The following is a 19,379-nucleotide window of genomic DNA, read 5'->3' on the forward strand; positions in this document are numbered from 1 at the left end:
TGTTAGGGCTGATTTTCAAGAGTTCCTTTATCTGTACTTCTCTCTTATCTCTTCTCATTAAATTTCAATTCTCTGTTAAACTGCCATGACAGTGTAGAATACTGTCAGTGTGAAGTTCAGAGCAAAATACTTAGGGTTCTGAGCCTGTTGGCTGGTGTGCTTTTTCTTTCCTTTTTAAAAAATTCAACAGTGGGGTGGGACACAGCAGAAGATGAAAAGATTTTTTAATACAAGAAAAGAGAGGAAGTAAGCATGATGATAAAATCTGCATGCGAAAAACCCTAGTTTAAAAAAAAAAAAGGAGAAGTGAACTGTATAGTTAGCCATACATTTAATCTGGATAAATACATTAGCCATGCAAATAGGGGTTTCTATCTGCCAACATCCTGTGGTTGCAGACCAGGCCTTAATGGCTTTGGAATAGATACAGGTCTTAAATGAACAAACTTTGAGAGCAGGTGGGCAGGTGAAGGACAGTGAGTGGGTGAGGGGGAGGTAGGGGGAGAGGGTAGGTTATAATACTTATTTTGGAATCATTGGGCAGCAGTCAGCTGTTTTGTTGTCTATCCATAATGGCAACCCACTCCAGTATTCTTGCCTGGGAAATCCCATGGATAGAGGAGCCTGGCGGGCTACAGTCTATGGGGTTGCAAAGAGTCGGACACAACTGAGCGACTAAACAACAAATAGCAAAAGTAGTACTTAATAATGTGCCCCAAAATTCTGAGTGCTTTTTTATATATTAATCCTTTAATCCTTACAACCATTATTATGCAAATTGAGCATCCAAGAACAATGAGATTAAGTAATTAGTCCAAGGTCGTTTAAACCTAGACTTTGTCTTCAGAGTTGGTGCCCTGACCACTTATAGTCTCTCACTGGCTGGCAGGGTTTTGGGGGCGTAGAGAAGAAGGGAATACCTGTCCCCAGGGTAGATTTCTTATGCAGGTAGGAAGGAACTTAATTCTTTCAAAGGGTTTCATCAAATGTCCTAATCTGGCATGTTGCCATTAAACTCATTGTATCTGATTGGAAGAATGTAGTGATTATAGCATCACTTCTGGGAAGTAAGACTTTTTTTCCCTTCCTAGTCGAGCATCTGTTTTTTTGCCTGAATTGTATTTTATTCTGATTAGAAAGTCATTGCTAGTCTACAGATACTCGTGCACTGAGCCCTTTTCTGAGGGTAAGCAGAGAGCTGGCTTTCGCCCTTGGTCGCATCACGTGGCAGAAGAGAAACACTTTTTTTCTGGTGGCAGTTGGCAAGGCCATCGATTCACAGAGGAGGAGAACAGGGAAACCTTCTAGACAGCTTAAACATTTGCTGGCACTCATGAGTCTGTCAAGCACCTAAACTCAGGACAGCGCACACTTAAAGTGATCTGGAATAAACTTTAACTTTCGTAAAATATAATAACAATCCAGTATTCGAGTCAGAAGAGGCACATTTTCCCTAAATCATTTAATTAACTCCTATCTCTCAAGAAAAACTTCATATGAAACAAATACACAAAAAAGTCCTAAGGTAGGTAAGGTCAACTAAGAATTGAAGATCAGGTGAGTAAATAACCGAGTAAATGGAAATTATCAAAGAAGTAGATGTATTGTGAATGCACTGTTCAAGATGTTTATTGACCGGAGCAATAATGATGTGTTTTTAAACTGTGATAAGGGCAAGTATTGTAATCCATCCAAGCCACACGCATGATTTGGAGGGTCCGTGTGGAATATAAAACTCTGCAGAATCTAGAGCTCGTTATCCTATATGGCTTTTGGCTAATTAACAAACATTGGCCTTGTGTCTGTTACTTAATAGCCTAATTGCAGCTCATTGGCAAGAATGCAGTCTTTCACTGCTGATGGTGGGATTGGGGGTAAATTTTCTGTAAAAGAGGTTAAAGGGAGAAATCATGAAACTAACTTTCTAAAATGAGATGCTCCAGAATAATCAGATATGTTTACATTTGGGTAATAAACAATTCCTGAGAAACTTTTTTACTGTGAGCAACCTTAGCTGTGCAACCCTGAACAACTCACCCTGCCTCTCTGAGCTTCAGTTTCTACACCAGGAAAGGGAATAATCTTAGTCCTCCTTCTTTATTGTGCTGCTGTGAGGATTAATGAGTTAAAACTTCTAAATCTCTTAGAACAACTCAACATGAGTTTCAACTTGAATTCTACCAATTGCTAACTTTGTTTGCTTGGGCAAAAGAGTTATATCTTTTTTTTTTTTTCTCCTCATTGTCCTGTAAAATGAGAATGAAACCATTGAACAGCATTTGGGGTATTAAGTAAAACTATATATATATAGTAACTACAGTCCACAGTTTATTCAGATTTCCTTAGTTTTTACCCGATGTCCTTTTCCTGTTTCAGGGCCCCATCCAGAAGGCCGTGTTACATTTAGCTGTCATCTCTCCTGAGGCTCCTCTAGAACATGACAGTTTTTCAGACTTGACATGACCTTGACAGTTCTGAGGAGTGCTGATCATTGGGGATTTCTCCTAGGTTTCTGTTAGGATTAGAAAAACCCCAGCTGAAGGACGTTCAGCGAAAGAACTGATCAGTACTCCTCAAAATTGGTAAGTTGCCATTTTCATCACATCATGTATATCAGGGACACGCTATCAACGTGACTTATCCCTGTTGATGTTGACCTTGATCATCGGTCTGAGGTGGCGTTCATGCCCTTTCTCCACTCAGTTACTCTTGGCGTACACACCTCCACCCGCCCACCTTCCACGTTATACTCTTTGGGAAAAGCCACACCTAAGGAGCCGGGAGCTGCCTTCCCCCTCCTTGCGATTAGTGTGTCTTAATGAAGTCTTCTGCACAGCTTTGTGTAGTCTCCTCCATTTATTTATTGACTGTCATTTCTTTGCTGTTGTTCAGTCACTAAGTCGTGTCTGACTCTTTTTGACCCCACAGTCGCAGCATGCCAAGCTTCCCTGTCGTTCACTCTCTCCCAGAGTTTGCTCAAACTCATGTCCATTGAGTAGGTGATGCTATCCAGCCATCTCATTTCTTATATCAGTATAAACTAATGAGTGTTTTTATTCTTTAGGTTATAATCCAGTGTTAGTTATCTTGTTTCTTAAATTGTTCCAGTTTTGGCCATGGGGAATATTAGGAATGTTGATTCCTGTTTTGCTTTGATATGCCATCATCATTGTGTTTTTTTTTTTTTTTAAGCATTCCTTTCATATTAATCTTGAATGTTCCCTGCCCCAGTTCTAGAATTCGCTGTTTCTCCAAAGAACTCTGGTTCCTTTTGCTACAAAACGGTGTTAGAAACCAAGGTCTGGGCTCTAGGGCTTACAGAAATTTCCTGCTCAACAAATATTAGTTTCCTCCCTTCCTGCCAGGGAAGTTTGGCGTGTACAGTAGTGAGCGCCCTTGTGCCCATGGGTCCTAGCTGGTGAGCCTCACTCACTGGACAGCATCAGCCCAGATGGAAAAGTCAGCAGGATTGCCTTCAGTTCAATCCAGGTCACAGACTCGGCGGGGGCGAAGTGCTATGAGAACCTTCTGTGCCCTCATGGAACCCAACCCTCTAGAATCCAAGAGAAGTAATAGAGAAGTGCTGTCGAAAATCAGAACGGAGAAAAGCTAGTACAGTCAAAGAGCATTTGAAGAAGGCTTCTTATACACTATCAGGCTTGAGCTAATTTCATTCCAGGCGGGGAGATGGAAGAAAAGATATGATATCTTAAAAAAAATTGTTTTTGTTAATCTTTTTATTTTCCCATGCATGTAGCATGTAGGGGTCCTAGTTCCCCAACCAGGGATCAAACCCATGTCCTCTATATTGGAAGACAGAGTCCCAACCACTGAACCAGGGAAATCCCAACAGATCTCTTTTAGTAATTAAAGAGTCTCTTGATGAAAGTGAAAGAGGAGAGTGAAAAAGCTGGCTTGAAACTCAACAGTAAAAAAAAAACAAAAAAACAACTAAGATCATGGCATCTGATCCCATCACTTCATGGCAAATAGGAGAGGAAAAAGTGGAAGCAGTGACAGATTTTATTTTCTTGGGCTTCAAAATCACTGTGGATGGTGACTGAAGCTGTGAAATTAGAAGACACTTGCTCCGTGGAAGGAAAGCTATGACAAACCTATACAACGTATTAAAAAGCAGAGACATCACTTTCCCTACAAAGGTCCATATGGTCAAAGCTATGGTTTTTCTAGTAGTCCTGTACAGATGTGAGAGTTAGACCATAAAGAAGGCTGAGCACTGAAAAATTAATGCTTTTGAATTGTGGTGTTGGAAAAGACTCAAGTGTCTGTTGGACTGAAAGGAGATCAAACCAATCAATCCTAAAGGGAATGAACCCTGAATATTCATCAGAAGGACTGATGCTGAAGCTTCAGCTCCAATCCTTTGGCCACCTGACACCAAGAACCAACTCATTGGAAAAGACCCTGATGCTGGAAGAGATTGAGGGCAAGAGGAGAAGGGGACAACACAGGATGAGATGGTTGGATGGCATCACCGACTCAATGGACATGAGTTTGAGCAAACTCTGGGAGATAGTGGAGGACAGAGAAGCCTGGTGTGCTACAGTCCATGGGGTGGCCGAGTCAGACACGGCTTAGTGACTCAACAACAAGAACAACAAAGATAAGAAGAGGCCTGAAATTAAGAAAGGACTATAGCTTTGGGGGTTTATTTCAGATATGAAACAGGGCTAATTGATTTTGATGAGATAAGGGAAATGGGCTTCAGCCAGCGGTGTGTTGGAGCCAGCTTGCACTGGCTTTCACAAGTTAGTTGTTAAATTTTTAGGAAATTTTAGAACAAGTTGGTATCGTGTTGCTAGCCGGAAGTTGGTCATGGTGGGAGGGTTTATAGAAATCTGCAAACGCTACAAACCAGGGCTTCTTTCTTCCCTCCAGCTGGTTATTCAACATTACCCTGTTTACTAATGGCTTTTGCTATCTAAAAATCTTGTCTATACCCCTGCTCTGAGTTTATTTTTCTTCCTCCAGCGGTTTTTTCCCCCCATATACACATTTCCCTTCAGTGCTTTGAATTCTCTGACAAGAACTGGCAAAAAAAAAACAAAAACAAAAAAAAACAAGGTTACAACAGAGATGAGTGCTCTTGAAGAAAAATTGCATTTTCCATCATGTTGGCTAAAACTCTGATAGTTAGAAAATACTGTAGTTAGTGGGGATATTTGAGACCCTCGGATGGCCATTCTGGATAACTGAGTTGGAAGATAACCCAGTCTTCCTCCTTGTTTTGAGTGGGAGAAGATCCATCATCACTAGTATGTAGTTGTCCATGTCATATATAAGCAGTGTGGCTGTAGGATTTTTCTCCTTCCTTATACTTGGAAGAATCTTCCTGTTTCTTATCAAGAATACGGGAAGAAGTATCATTTTCCTTCACTTGAGAAACCATGACTCAGCATCACCCTGTTGGTCGTAGGTCATGTGGCCCTCCATTAGCTTGACTTTGCAAGAATGTAAGCAAACCCGAGTAACCCCTGGAAGAGTGATCTGCAAATACGGACAGTTCTCATAAGGTCACCTCCTGGGCATGGTTCTATGGTGTTGAGCATTGTTCAGAATTAGAGGAGCTTATGTTTCAAGAGCGTCAACTAAAAGCAGTCAGATGGATGTGACCAAGGAGAGCAGGGTTAGGGAGGGAAAGACTTTTCTTATTGTAGCTGGAGATTCTGAGTTATCACCTTCATCCTCAGGGAGTTCAGTTCAGTTCAGTCGCTCAGTAGTGTCCGACTTTTTGTGACCCCATGAACCGCAGCACGCCAGGCCTCCCTGTCCATCACCAACTCCCACAGTCTACCCAAACCCATGTCCATCGAATCGGTGATGCCATCTAACCATCTCATCCTCTGTCATCCCCTTCTCCTCCTGCCCTCAATCTTTCCTAGCCTCAGGGTCTTTTCAAATGAGTCAGCTCTTCACATTAGATGGACAAAGTATTGGAGTTTCAGCTTCAGCATCAGTCCTTCCAATGAACACCCAGGACTGATCTCCTTTAGAATGGACTGGCTGGATCTCCCTGCAGTCCAAGGGACTCTCAAGAATTTTCTCCAACACCACAGTTCAAAAGCATCAATTCTTTGGTGCTCAGCTTTCTTTATAGTCCAACTCTCACATCCATACATGACTACTGGAAAAACCGTAGCCATGACTAGACGGATCTTTGTTGGCGAAGTAATGTCTGTGCTTTTTAATGTACTGTCTAGGTTGATCATAACTTCCTTCCAAGGTGTAAGCGTCTTTTAATTTCATGGCTGCAATCACCATCTGCAGTGATTTTGGAGCCCAGAAGAATAAAGTCTGACACTGTTTCCACTGTTTCCCCATCTATTTGCCATGAAGTGATGGGACCACATGCCATGATCTTAGTTTTCTGAATGTTGAGCTTTAAGGCAACTTTTTCACTCTCCTCTTTTATTTTCATCAAGAGGCTCTTTAGTTCTTCACTTTCTGCCATAAGGGTGGTGTCATCTGCATTTTGGAGGTTATTGATATTTCTCCCAGCAATCTTGATTCCAGCTTGTGCTTCCTCCAGCCCAGCGTTTCTCATGATGTACTCCTCATATAAGTTAAATAAGCAGGGTGACAATATACAGCCTTGACGTACTCCTTTTCCTATTTGGAACCAGTCTGTTGTTCACCATGTCCAGTTCTAACTGTTGCTTCCTGATCTGCATACAGGTTTCTTAAGAGGCAGGTTAGGTGGTCTGGTATTCCCATCTCTTTCAGAATTTTCCACAGGGAGTTGCTTTGCCTTGATGACAGGGATTTCTTTTACCTCTCTGTTCTTTCTTATGTCCTTCCGTGAAGTAGATAGGTAAAGTTCCCTTTTCTTCTTAGCTGTCACTGACTGATTCACTGTCATATTGAGTCTCTGAGGCTGTAGCATTCAGAGAGCAGAGTGCTCGTCTTCTGGCCACATCACAGATCTTGGGTGCCCTGGTTCACTCTGAGTCTTAGCGTTGCTTAGAGTGGGGTCTGGCTGCTCACCGTTCAGAAGCCAATAAAGAGGCAAGGTTGGTGGAAAGGAAAGTTTGCTTTATTTTGGAGGACTGCAATGTGCAAATGGAGGAGGAGACAGACTTGTGCCCAAAGGCTGACTCTCTCCCATCTCCTGGCAGTCAGTGGGCAATAGCCTTTAATGGGGGTTTCAGGGATGTATCAACTAAGGAGGGAGCTAGGCCATGGGGTGGTCTGATCAGTGTCATCTTGACTGTTTTAAGTATAGTGAATCTTCAGTTCCAGGTCGGTTTGTTCGCATTTCCTTGAGTTCAGTTCTTGGAATTGTGGCGGCTTATGTCATGGCTACAGTCTGGTCATCATGTAGTTAGCTTCTTCCACCTGGTTGGGGTTTCAGTATCTACAAAACAGCTAACAGGATATTCTCACAGCTCAGAATATTATCTGCAGCCTTTGAAGAGGAACTAAAAGTCCTTGACTTTGCTAAATGATAGAACTATTATTATTTGACTATTTTCTTTTATTTCTGTATTTTCTCATTTCTCTGATTAAACATGTTTTTTGGTTAAAGTTTTTCTGCAGACAAAAAGCAGGTGGAGGACATGGGTGGGGTGGGCAGGGACCATAAGGTCCTATTCCATGTTAGTGGGAATGCTCGTATTTTCTTCTAGTCCAAATGATTCTAGATGTAGTGAAAGTGAAGTCACTGAAAGTGTCTGACTCTTTGCAACCCTATGGACTGTAGCCTACCAGGCTCCTCTGTCCATGGAATTTTCCAGGTAAGAGTACTGGAGTGGGTTGCTATTTCCTTCTCCAATGGATCTTCCCAACCCAGGGATCGAATCCAGGTCTCCCGCATTGCAGGCAGACACTTTACCATCTGAGCCACCTGGGAACAGGGGCTGTCAAATTTTCAAACCCCCAGTTGCAATTCCTCAGCTGCTTCCTGTAAACCAGCCCTCTCAAGCATGACAGACTTGGACCTCCTTGGGATAACCTGGTCTAAACAGATCACCTGAAAAATGTGATTTTTTTCAAAAATCTTTTTTTAAAAACTTGTGGTTAAGTATGCATAAAATGAAATTTATTATTTTTAAGTGTACACTTCACTAATATAAAGGACATTCACAGTGTTGTGCAGCTATCATCATCCATTCATCTGAAGAATGCCTTCTGTCTTCCCAGACTGAAACTCTGTACCCGTGAAGCAGACCCTCCATTACCCCTCCTTCCAGCCCCTGACAACCATTCTACTTTCTGTCTATGAGTTGGATGGCTCTCGGTACCTCATATAAGTGGAATCATATAGTGTATGTCCCTTTGTGACTTATTTCATGTAGCATAATGTCCTCGAGATTCCTCCATGTTGTAACATGTGTTAGAATGTCCTCCTTTTAAAAGGCTGTATAATATTCCCCTGCGTGTTTGATGACTACCATTTGCTCATTCACACTTGAGAGCATCCAGCTTTTGCTTTTAAAGAATAAGACTGCTATGAACATGCATGTACAGATGTGTGTTCAAGTCCTTCCTTCCTTTCTTGGGTATATATTCAGAAGTGGGATTGCTGGATCATATGGTATTCTGTGTTTAATTTTTTTTTAAGGAACAATCATACTGTTTTCCACAGTAGCTGTATCTGCACCCTTTTACATTCCCACCAGTAATGCATAAGCATTGCAGTTGCTCCACATTCTGGCCATTACATGGTATTTCTGTGGTTTTGTTTGTTGTTTTTGATAATCGCCACCATCCTAAGAAGTGCAAAGTGGTATCTCAGTATGTTTTTGATGTGCCTTTTCCTGATGGTTAGCGATGCTAAGCATTATTTTGTGTGCTTATTGGCCATTTGTGTATTTTCTTTGGAGAAATGTCAGTTCAAGTCCTTTGCCCATTTTTAATCAGGTGGTTTGTTTTTGGCCCTGGCACAGATGTCTCCCTGATTGCCTAGAAAGGTCACTGCTTCTTAAGGCTATTGGGCACTTACCCAGGGTTCTCTGGGGCAGCCTCTTCCCTGCTTCTTGAGGCTATTGGGCACTTACCCAGGGTTCTCTGGGGCAGCCCCTTCCCTGCTTCTCAAGGCTATTGGGCACTTACCCAAGGTTCTCTGGGGCAGCCTCTTCCCTGCTTCTTAAGGCTATTGGGCACTTACCCAGGGTTCTCTGGGGCAGCCTCTTCCCTGCTTCTCGAGGCTATTGGGCACTTACCCAGGGTTCTCTGGGCAGCCTCTTCCCTGCTTCTCAAGGCTATTGGGCACTTACCCAGGGTTCTCTGGGGCAGCCTCTTCCCTGCTTCTCAAGGCTATTGGGCACTTACCCAGGTTTCTCTGGGGCAGCCTCTTCCCTGCTTCTTGAGGCTATTGGGCACTTACCCAGGGTTCTCTGGGCAGCCTCTTCCCTTTACATGTATGTCATGCAGACATAAATGCAGAGACTTGCCCCTCTGGAAAATTCCACCTGACACTGAAAGATTTGCCCTTCCCGCTTATTGTAAAGGAAGTTCAGTGGTGAGTGCTGCAGAAATAAGCCAGTTACTGCTTTTGGATAGTGTGTGATATTGTCATCTGACTTTTTACTAAATTAAAATAAAATCTCTTTTGGGGAAAAGGAGGAAACAGAGATTCTGTTTTTCAGGTTCCCAATGTGATGATATTCTATACCAGGGGTTGACAGACTCTGGCCCATGGGCCATATCCCACCTCCTCTTGCTTTTACAAATAAAATTTTATTGGCACACAGCCATGCCCGTTTGTATAGTATTGTCTATGGCAGCCTTTGTGGGACAGTGGCAGAGCTGAGTGGTTGTGACAGATTGTCAGACCCACAAAACCTAAGACATTTCCTGTCTGGCTCTTTTTACTGAAAAAGTTTGCCAGCCCTTGACTATTCTAGACATTTAAGAAGTACCGTTAAACAATTGACACGATATAGTGGTGTTGACGGCTGACCATTCACTCTACACTCGAGTAGTTTGAAAGCTGTGAAGCTCATGGAGGTGTAAGAGAAAATGACTTTTGAGAATTTGCTGAACTCCAACGTTGTGTCCAGATGTGTTCTTTAATTAAGCCTTTTTTGTTTGATTGGGGCCATAACTTTTGCATCTAGCAGGACTCCTGCCCAGTGTGGCTGAAAGGTTTCTAACATAGGCAGCATTTTTTAAAGTTACAGTATCTAGAGGACTTCACTGGTGCTCCAGTGGTTGAAGACTCCAACGCTTCCAGTGCAAGGGGCGCAGGTTCAGCCCCTGGTCAGGGAACTAAGATATCCCACATGCCATAGCTAAAAAAAAAAGTCACAGTATTTGATGCTTGCCTTTGCCCTGTGAAAGTCCCTGTTTATACTAAACTTCAGTGAAGTAGCTCTGATCTTTACGTACAGTAAGAGGAGTTATACTGCAGGGACGTGGCTGGGAAACGTATAGCACAGAAAGCTTGTGGCTTTTTACTCTAAAAATAGCATCCTGCTTCTTTTACCACTCCCTCCAAGCCAGAGGTGCAGCCTTGCTAAGGTAGCAATGGGCAGTTTTGGAACTTTAAGATGCCGTTGGTTTGCTGATTTTGTCTTGCCCTCTGTTCAACCGTTTAGCCGTTCATGCAGTGATCTTATGCTAATTACCAGGAGAATTGTTAAGGTGTACGGGCATGGACTTTGAGGAGCTTATATAGTATGTTTTGGCAACTCAAGGATATTAAATATTCAATTTAAAAGGTTTTTATTTTAAGCATAGCAGTGTGTACATCTCAATCCCAAACTCCCAAACTATATCCCTCCTTTGCTGGATAACAACAAGGACCTACTGTATAGCACAGGGAACTCTGCTCAATATTGTGTAACAACCTAAAGGGAAAAGAATTTGAAAAAGAATAGATGCATGTGTATATATAACTGAATCACTTTGCTTTGCAGTTGAAACTAACAGAACGTTATTAATAAACTCCAATATAAAAGTTTTTAAAAAGATTATTTATAATATCCTTTGAGATCATTGGGAATTCTAGACCTGTGCACACACAACATACACTCATAATCACCCACAAACACAGGCTCCCAGGAAATCATGAAGCTAGGAGTAACGTCTACCTGAAAATGCCTTTTCACACAGAATGGCAGGTAACCATTCAGTACAATCCAAGTAGGATCTCAATAGTGGATGAATCTGGTGAGATGTCACATTTTGCTGTAGATATAATATTTATCTAAAGGCGAAATAGAGGCTTTATCCCATTTCATGAGGCTTACTGCCCCAACTCATAGTGAAAGCGTTAGTTTTCATTTCTTGTTGTTTAGTTGCTAAACGTCCAACTCTTGCGACTCCATGGACTGTAGCCCACCAGGCTCCTCTATCCATGGGATTTCCCAGGCAAGAATACTAGGGTGGGTTGCCATTTCCTTCTCCAGGGGATCTTCCTGACCCAGAGATCGAACCCAGGTCTCTTATGTCTCCTGCATTGGCAGGCAGGTTCTTTACCACTGAGTCACCAGGAAAGCCCATGGTTTAGTGCTGATCTATTGAAAGCTTTATAGCCTTTTTCCTTTACTTTTTGAGAAGAAAAGTTGAATTCTCCGGCCCCCCCCCCCCTTAATCTAACAATCAGTATTTCTCTTCCAGATGTGGTTCCTAACCTATAGTGATTTTAATTACTCTCCTCGGGAACCGCTCCCCAAATACTCTCTCCTCCATGAGTTTAAAGGCTTTAATGTTGAGCACAGTCTGGTGAGAATCCCCTTGCAAATGATTTTCTTCAGTTGGTATGAGGGCAGTATTTCCTTATTTTTGTATCTGTGTGTTTTTTCCCCCTAGGAACAGATTTTCATGATACATATTTCCCCAAATCTTTTCAATTTGTACCATCATCTTTTCAATTTGTAGACACATTTTGGAATTCAGATCTTGCCCTTAGAACAACTGGGGGGTCATCCATCCGCTCAGTAAGTGTGCCTTCTTATTTATGGCCCGATGAGACTTCATTCATTTCTGCATATTTTGTTGTCTACTGTTGATGTCAGACACTGGACTCGATGTTGGGAATACAGAAATAAATGATGTCAATTCCTTGCTCTCAGGGCTGGGCCACAATTGAGTGGGGGAAATGCAAACTCACAAAAATTTACAATGGAATATGATTGTAGAGATGTGTACCACATGCATTATTAAGTCTGGGGAATTTGTAAGCTTACTTAAGTCTTTCAATTGAGTTAGACTGTGGATAAGTGTATCAGATGAGAAACACGTAAATGGTGTTTATTTACTCTGAGGTAGTAAATGGAGAAGTTGAACGAAATAAAATGCATCTATTATGACCACTGGCGTCCAGCAAGGCCACTGCCCCCGTGCCCCTGTTCTGCCTGCACTTTCTTCGTATGTGGGTCATTAACATTGTGTTTAGGTCAGATGAGAGTCTGTTCCATCTGCTGTGATAGCTGAAGTAAAGTGCTGATGGAGATCATTTGAGATCGTCTCTGTGCTGCTGATTGCATGCTTGTGGCTCATAATCAGAATGATGCGAAGTAATTGTTCAAGCGACTTGCCACGGCTACGTTTTGTGTCGTTGCAACTGTCAGCAGTTTGGTCCTGCTCCTCTGCCTGAAGCGTGTTTGCCCAGCGCCTGTTGGATGGCGCGAGTCGCCCTTCACTGTTGTGGGTGACATCGGTTCTAGCATCCTCACTTGCTGCCCCCCATCTATTTTATAACCTGAAAAAGAAATGTCTGCTTATTTAGTGGGAGCAAGTGCTGGCTTTTGTGTTCAACAGAATGCTACGTACCAGGGCTTCCATACAGAAATCCACATGCTTGTTGCCACAGTGCTCCTCTCTTTTTCTCTTTGGCCAGAAAAGCCAGGCAGACCTGGCTTAGAATTCTTGCTTTGTCACCTACTGGTTATGTAACCTTGGGTAGGCCACGTGTCGTGAACCTTGTTTTCCTTATCTGCACATTGGGTCTAAGAGAACCTGTTTTACAGAGATTTTGTGAGAATTAAAGATAGTGGATAAAACTTGTTGGCATAAGTGTTGTTGTTCAGTCATGAAATCGTGTCCCACTCTTTTGCAACCTCATGGACTATAGCTTGCCAGGCTTCTCTGTCCATGGGATTTCCCAGGCAAGAACACTGGAGTGGTTCCCTTTTCCTTCTTCAGGGGATCTTCCTGACCCAGGGATTGAACCTGTATCTCCTGCATTGAAGGCATATTCTTTACTGCTGAGCCACCAGGGAAGCCCTTGTTGGCATAATTAGCCACCCAGTAAATGGGAATAGTTAATAATAAGGAATCCAGTGCTTACTCAGGATGACATTATACAATGGCAACACAGAACTTTCCTAAATCAGTAGTCCAAAAATATGTTGTAAGTGTGGAATAGAGAGTGTCAGTCCAGTTTTCCTAGCTACATCATATTTACCAGAGACACACAATTGGATGGGGGTGTCTTAGAATCTAAACCCTCATTTTCCATGGCTGGGTCTGCTCTACAGCCAGGTGGGCCAGCCCACCTACACCATCAAAGGATGTACTCCGGGCCAGCCTACCTACACCATCAAAGGATGCAAAGGTCCCTTTGAAAGCACATTTAAGAACATGTGTCATTTAGGTTCCACTGCATAAAAGAGACATTATACTGGATACTGCACACCACAGCCTGACCATCTGGTTTCTTCTCATGCAGAAAGCAGGGACCACGACAGAGAGAAGCAAAGCAGAAGCTCTGTCCCTTTAAGAAGTTCATGGTTAGATCTAGGAACTTCTCACAAGCTCCTAAACTGTACCATCAAAAGAGATCTGTTAAACGTAGCTCACTCCATATTCCTCCATACAGTAAAGTCCCTAGAGGGAGTTGTGGAAGCGATGCTTTCTCTGCTTCCATCCAGAGCTAAATTTTAAGATCTAAGTTCTTATCTCCAGGTGTTGATGCTGTTACTCATGGACAACATAGAACAGTAGAAATCTCTTCTACGAACATGCCCCCCACCACAAATTGTTACTTCCCCTAAAAGTCGCATAAGCTGGACAAAGCATGAACTTTTCTTAGAACGTAGCGTGTGAAGGGTTTATCACCTGTGCATTTGTGGGAACCCACAAGTCGAACTCTTGTGTTTCTCCACTTTTGGTCTCAGATACCAGAATTTTTCAGCTGGTATCTGATTTGGCATTTCTCTGCTGCCACAATGTGCCCTGTCTTCTTTCGCTGTGCTCCCTGGCAGTTCCCCACCTCCTGCCTGCTTGTAGGAGCAGGGTTGGCAATGCATTAAAGGGTTCCATTCATAATTGGAGGACGAGTTCACTCTACACTCTGCTGATCGCGGGCATACCTTCACTTTCCCGGTTACTAGTTTCTCAGCTGAGGACAAGCACGTGTCGTGCAACTCAGTTAAGCTGTATCACATACGTTTTTACCAGACCAACCATTCTCTTTGAGAAGGAAATTAGATTAGAAATATCGAGACCGCACAAACATTCCCATTCTTGATATCTTCTAAATATGGTAAATTCTGATTTTTTTTAAAAAAGTTTTCTAGTTTGTATAATGTGATTATAATTTTTAGGTTCACACAGGAGTCTACAATTTCCAGTTTACTTCTCTCTGTATCATGAAATCACTCCACCACAATCGGGCCGTAAACAGGGACACCTCTTGAACTTCAGACTTAACGATTTTCACACTTGAAAGAGGCATCTATATCCGCTGGTACTCCTGGTCTTTAAAATTTTGTCCCCTTTCAATGTATTGGAGACTCACTGAATATTGTGATTTGTGATATTATTCCCTGCAGTGTATGTACTAGTTTGTAGTCTTCTCAGCTACACCCACTCAAACCAAAACAATTTTTTGTTGTTAAGGCTTCTGATATTTATACATGCTGCCTTTCCCAATCTTGATGATGATGTAGAAGCAAAAGAATCACACGCTACCATAAATGTAGTCGTTTCTCATAAATGTGGGACACTGATAAATTCTGTAAATTCAACAAATACGGATTTAGTGGTTCGTTCTTTCATCGCAATACTCTTGTAGTCCTTAAACATTTATGATGGGTATGAATTTGTTGATGTTAAAAAAGTTTTACAATATAACAAGTAAAATATTAGACAAGAACAATATGAATGGTATCATAGAATGTTATAAATACACTGTATATATGTATATAATTTTATTTATATAAGTATGTGTATGTTATATTCTGTATATTTGAGCATAGCTGAGACCTTGCTGCTGTAGAAGTGAAAATGTTCAAAGTGTTATTAGTAGAACTTTTGCTGCTTTGTATTATCTGGGGTTTTTTCCTTCCTTATCTGTATTACCTAATTGTTCATGTGGGCATGTGCCTAGTTGCTTTGGTTGTGTCCGGCTTTTGTGACCCCGTGAACTGTAGCCCACCAGGCTCCTCTGTTCATGGGATTCTCCAGGCAAGAATACTGGAGTGGGTTGTCATTTCCTTTTCCAGGGAATCTTCCCCACCCAGGGATCAAACCTGAGTCTCTTAAGTCTCCTACATTGGCAGGTGGATTCCTTACCACTGAGCCACCTGACAAGCCCTGATTGTTCACAGTAAATGGTTTTACTTTGTTTTCATTTTTCTCATCTCATTTTTGGGGCGTGGAGAAAAAGAGAATACAATACAGATACCCACAGTTTTCTCTGCCGTGTCTTGTTGTCACAGATCTGTAAATGTGTTATGCTGCACGGCATTAGGGGATTTTCTTTTTATTAAGTCTCTTCTGCGTGCCAAGGACTGCACTGAGAACCTGAGACATGATGTGAAGTTGGTATTATGACCGCCATCAATGCAAATGAGGAAAGGGTTCCGAGAGTTTATGTCCCCGGCATCGCACAGGTGGTGGGTGACGCATCTGAGACTCAGATTCAGGTTTGACTCTGAAATCAGTGTGTGGGGTCCTGGTGAATCTCACTCTAAACCTCCTGTCTGCCTTGAGGAGGAAAAGGTTAATGTATGCGAGTGAATTATAAAGTGTTGCTTTCGAAAGACGGAGCTCAGAGATTTCACCAGTGGGGCCAGGACCATCTCTCGGGGATTGCAGTGTTTCCCTGCAGGGCTTTCAGTCAGCGTGTGAACTTCCCAAGAGGCAGGATCACGTGCTTTCAGTACCCCTCTCCTCTCCCCGCACAGGCTGGCGGTCGGGGAGTGGGGTTTCTCCCTGGGGCTGTGAAGACAGCCTAGAAGATTCTGAGGCACCGAGTCTGGGAATCTGTGGCCAGTGGACACCTCCCCGAGAGGAGACTGTCCATCCAGCCCTAGAGGTCGCAGTGCTCTTTTCCTTTTAGGGAAAAGGAAGGAAAAGCAGTGGCTGGAGACTGGATCCCTGGTACTCTGGGATCGTGTGAAAATTACCAGTCTGGGGAGCTAGGCTCGCCTTGCCTCCTCCCCTCCTGAACCTGCAAAGCCGTCTTGAAAACAGCCTGTGGAAATTTTTAAAAACTTGGATCTTGCGCCGAGTTCCTTGGGTGATGCAGATTAAACGGTCTGTGGCTGTCACCGCCTTATCTGCCTTTGTCTTCCAGGCTTCCTCTTCCAACACTCACATCATCTCGGTTCTTTCCCACACTTTATCTCAGACACCGTGGCTTCCTCATGGAATTACTCAGTCCGCCTGATATGTGGGCGCCTCTCTGCCAAGTCCCCCTTCCCGTAGGAGCTTAATTATGGATCCCTTTGGGGTCATGGACTTCAGTGGCGCCGGCCGGCGGGGAGGGATGGATGGAGTTGTGGGTACCCCATTTTGGGAGAAGGCAAAGTGACGTGATGGGATGCTCTGGTTACTATGAAGACATCTTCAGTTAGCCCCATTGTTGGGGTGCAGACGTGGCAGTTTTAAAGGTCTACCTAAAAATGATTTCCCAGGCACCACAATATATATGAACTATATATTGTATGGTCAGGCCAATCAAGATGGCAGTTCCCTTGGTCTCTGCATCGCCTGCCCGACCAGGCTCGGCTTCACTCACATGACTATCCAATCCCTTAATTACACGGCTTAATCAGTAACTGCCTACGTGCTTGCTCTGCCCTAACCTCTGGGTTTCCCTGGTAACTGGGGGAGCCCACCTGCCCTCTATTCCCCCTATAAATTGTAGCCTCCTCCCCCAATTAGTGAGGAGTGCGGCCATGTCCGTGTGTTGCTCATCGTCTGTTGCACACGGGGATTTGTCTCTCCAAGGCCTCGGTGGAGGACCCCCTGTCCAGATGTCTCTGTCGCTGTCTCTGGGCTCTTCCTCTCATCTCGAGCCTGGGCAACTACAAGCCTTGAAGACCCGCGGGGTGCGGCCCCACGACACTCCTTTTTCAAAGGTTCACTCCTCTGGAGATAAAGGAATCATGCACATGATTATTTTCTTCATATTAATTGTTCAGAGCTCCGTCTTTAAAATTCTCGTACTCAGCCAAGCAGTGGGAGGTCCACGGTCTTCAGAAATTAGCTGCGTGCCTAGTAAGTAATCAGGGGCCCGGTGCTAGGAGGGGTCTCATCTCCCTGGCCCGCGTCCCCAAGCCAATTTATAGGACGGGTTTAATGTTTTATTTTTAATCTTTTTCTCTTCCAGTTTTCCAAAGAAATTAGTCCGTTTTCTGGGTGGAGAGAGACCAGACTGCTATTTTCACAGGGTGAGTGATCCTTTGACTCCTTCACGGGTGTGTTTTACTCGCCTCTCTTGGTACGTGCTTATAATCCATAGGCCTTCTCCCACCTGGTACTGAGATACTCTTCCTACTCATTGCGTCTCCTCTTCCCTTCAGAGGGGAGGGTTCCCCCTGGTGTTTTTCTGCCATTTGTTTTGGCTGTTCACAGGTTTTGTCTCCTCTAAGTTGGTCTTCCTCATTGGTGTTACCTTGTTCATCTCGCAGAAGGGATGAGAGAGGAAATTTTTTTTTTCCTCCATTGGCTGATGCACAGAACCACGGCCGTGGGCAAGGGGAACCCATGCATTTTGTTCATGTGACATACTGTCTTAACACCACGACAGGGAATAATGGGATGTGAGCACTAGCTGGGACGTTAGAGCCCATCTGGCAAAGCCCCTGTGTACCGACGGGACAGCTGAGGTCCCGAGGGCTTCCATTCCCCCGCCACCCTCTTCTGAGCCTAGATTATGAGGGAGGCATTGGACTTTCAGCTGTGTGTGGTTATGGCCCCCCAATCCCACACACAGCTGTCTTTTGAATCCCAGTGACCTCTGAGGATACAGTCAACAGGTGGTTCAACTTGATGTTATCCCGATGGTAAAGAATCCACGGCCAATGCAGGAGAGGCTCGAGACCCAGGTTTGATCCCTGGGTTGCGAAGTTCCCCTGGAGGAGGAAATGGCAACCCACCCCAGTATTCTTGCCTGGGAAATTCCATGGACAGAGGAACATGGCAGGCTCCATTCATGGGGTCGCAGAGTCAGACACGGCTGAAGGCACCCTCACCACACCATACCTCCATCTGTCAAGACAAGTGGCAGGAGGAGCACTCTCCCCTATTTAACTTTCTCATACTTGACTACTACCTAGAGAAGCTGATGGCATGGAGGTACCCAGAACCATTTTTGTTTGGGACCTCATCTGAAAAGGCCTATTTTTTCTTTCCTTTGCGCCTTTCCCAAACCACCACATTTGCAACACCCCGTCACGTGCTGGGACTCCGTGGTCCACCTGTTTGCTGTTGGACTCCCAGGCGCACCTGCAGGTGGGTGCGGGCCAGCTGCAGAGCGGCACGCCCCCACCCGGGACCGCCGGCACCTGCAGAGCCAGCTTACCAGGGTTTCCGTGCTGTGCAAATTTGGCATGCAGTCGTAGACTCTCGGAGGAGCATTCCTTCTCTTAAAAAAAAAAAAAAAGGTATGCTTCCATGAAATTAAAAGACGCTTACTCCTTGGAAGGAAAGTTATGACCAACCTAGATAGCATATTCAAAAGCAGAGACATTACTTTGCCAACAAAGGTCCGTCTAGTCAAGGCTATGGTTTTTCCTGTGGTCATGTATGGATGTGAGAGTTGGACTTCAAAGAAAGCTGAGCGCCAAGGAATTGATGCTTTTGAACTGTGGTGTTGGAGAAGACTCTTGAGAGTCCCTTGGACTGCAAGGAGATCCAACCAGTCCATTCTGAAGGAGATCGGCCCTGGAATTTCTTTGGAAGGAATGATGCTAAAGCTGAAACTCCAGTACTTTGGCCACCTCATGGGAAGAGTTGACTCATTGGAAAAGACTCTGATGCTGGGAGGGATTGGGGGCAGGAGGAGAAGGGGATGACAGAGGATGAGATGGCTGGATGGCATCACTGACTCGATGGACATGAGTCTGAGTGAACTGCAGGAGTTAGTGATGGACAGGGAGGCCTGGCGTGCTGCGATTCATGGGGTTGCAAAGAATCGGACACGACTGAGTATCTGATCTGATCTGATCTGATCTGATGGA

General features: G+C 43.9%; 1 protein-coding gene across 23 annotated transcripts in view; it reads left to right on the forward strand.

Moving 5' to 3' along the window:
- The window catches only part of ATXN1 (ataxin 1), a 421,040-nt gene that overhangs the window by 212,327 nt on the left and 189,334 nt on the right, over positions 1-19,379 (forward strand). For 21 of the 23 annotated variants that reach the window (XM_061398786.1, XM_061398793.1, XM_061398792.1 and 18 more), the window contains one exon: positions 17,528-17,588. The exons of 1 other annotated variant lie outside the window; for it this stretch is intronic. The gene's annotated coding sequence lies outside the window, so the exon portion shown is untranslated. Of the gene's footprint in view, positions 1-2,508; positions 2,583-17,527; positions 17,589-19,379 lie in introns of all 23 variants that reach the window. One more of the 23 variants, XM_061398794.1, reaches the window with a different exon arrangement.

This window comes from Bos javanicus, chromosome 23, assembly GCF_032452875.1.
Source record: "Bos javanicus breed banteng chromosome 23, ARS-OSU_banteng_1.0, whole genome shotgun sequence".
Classification (NCBI taxonomy): Eukaryota; Metazoa; Chordata; class Mammalia; order Artiodactyla; family Bovidae; genus Bos; species Bos javanicus.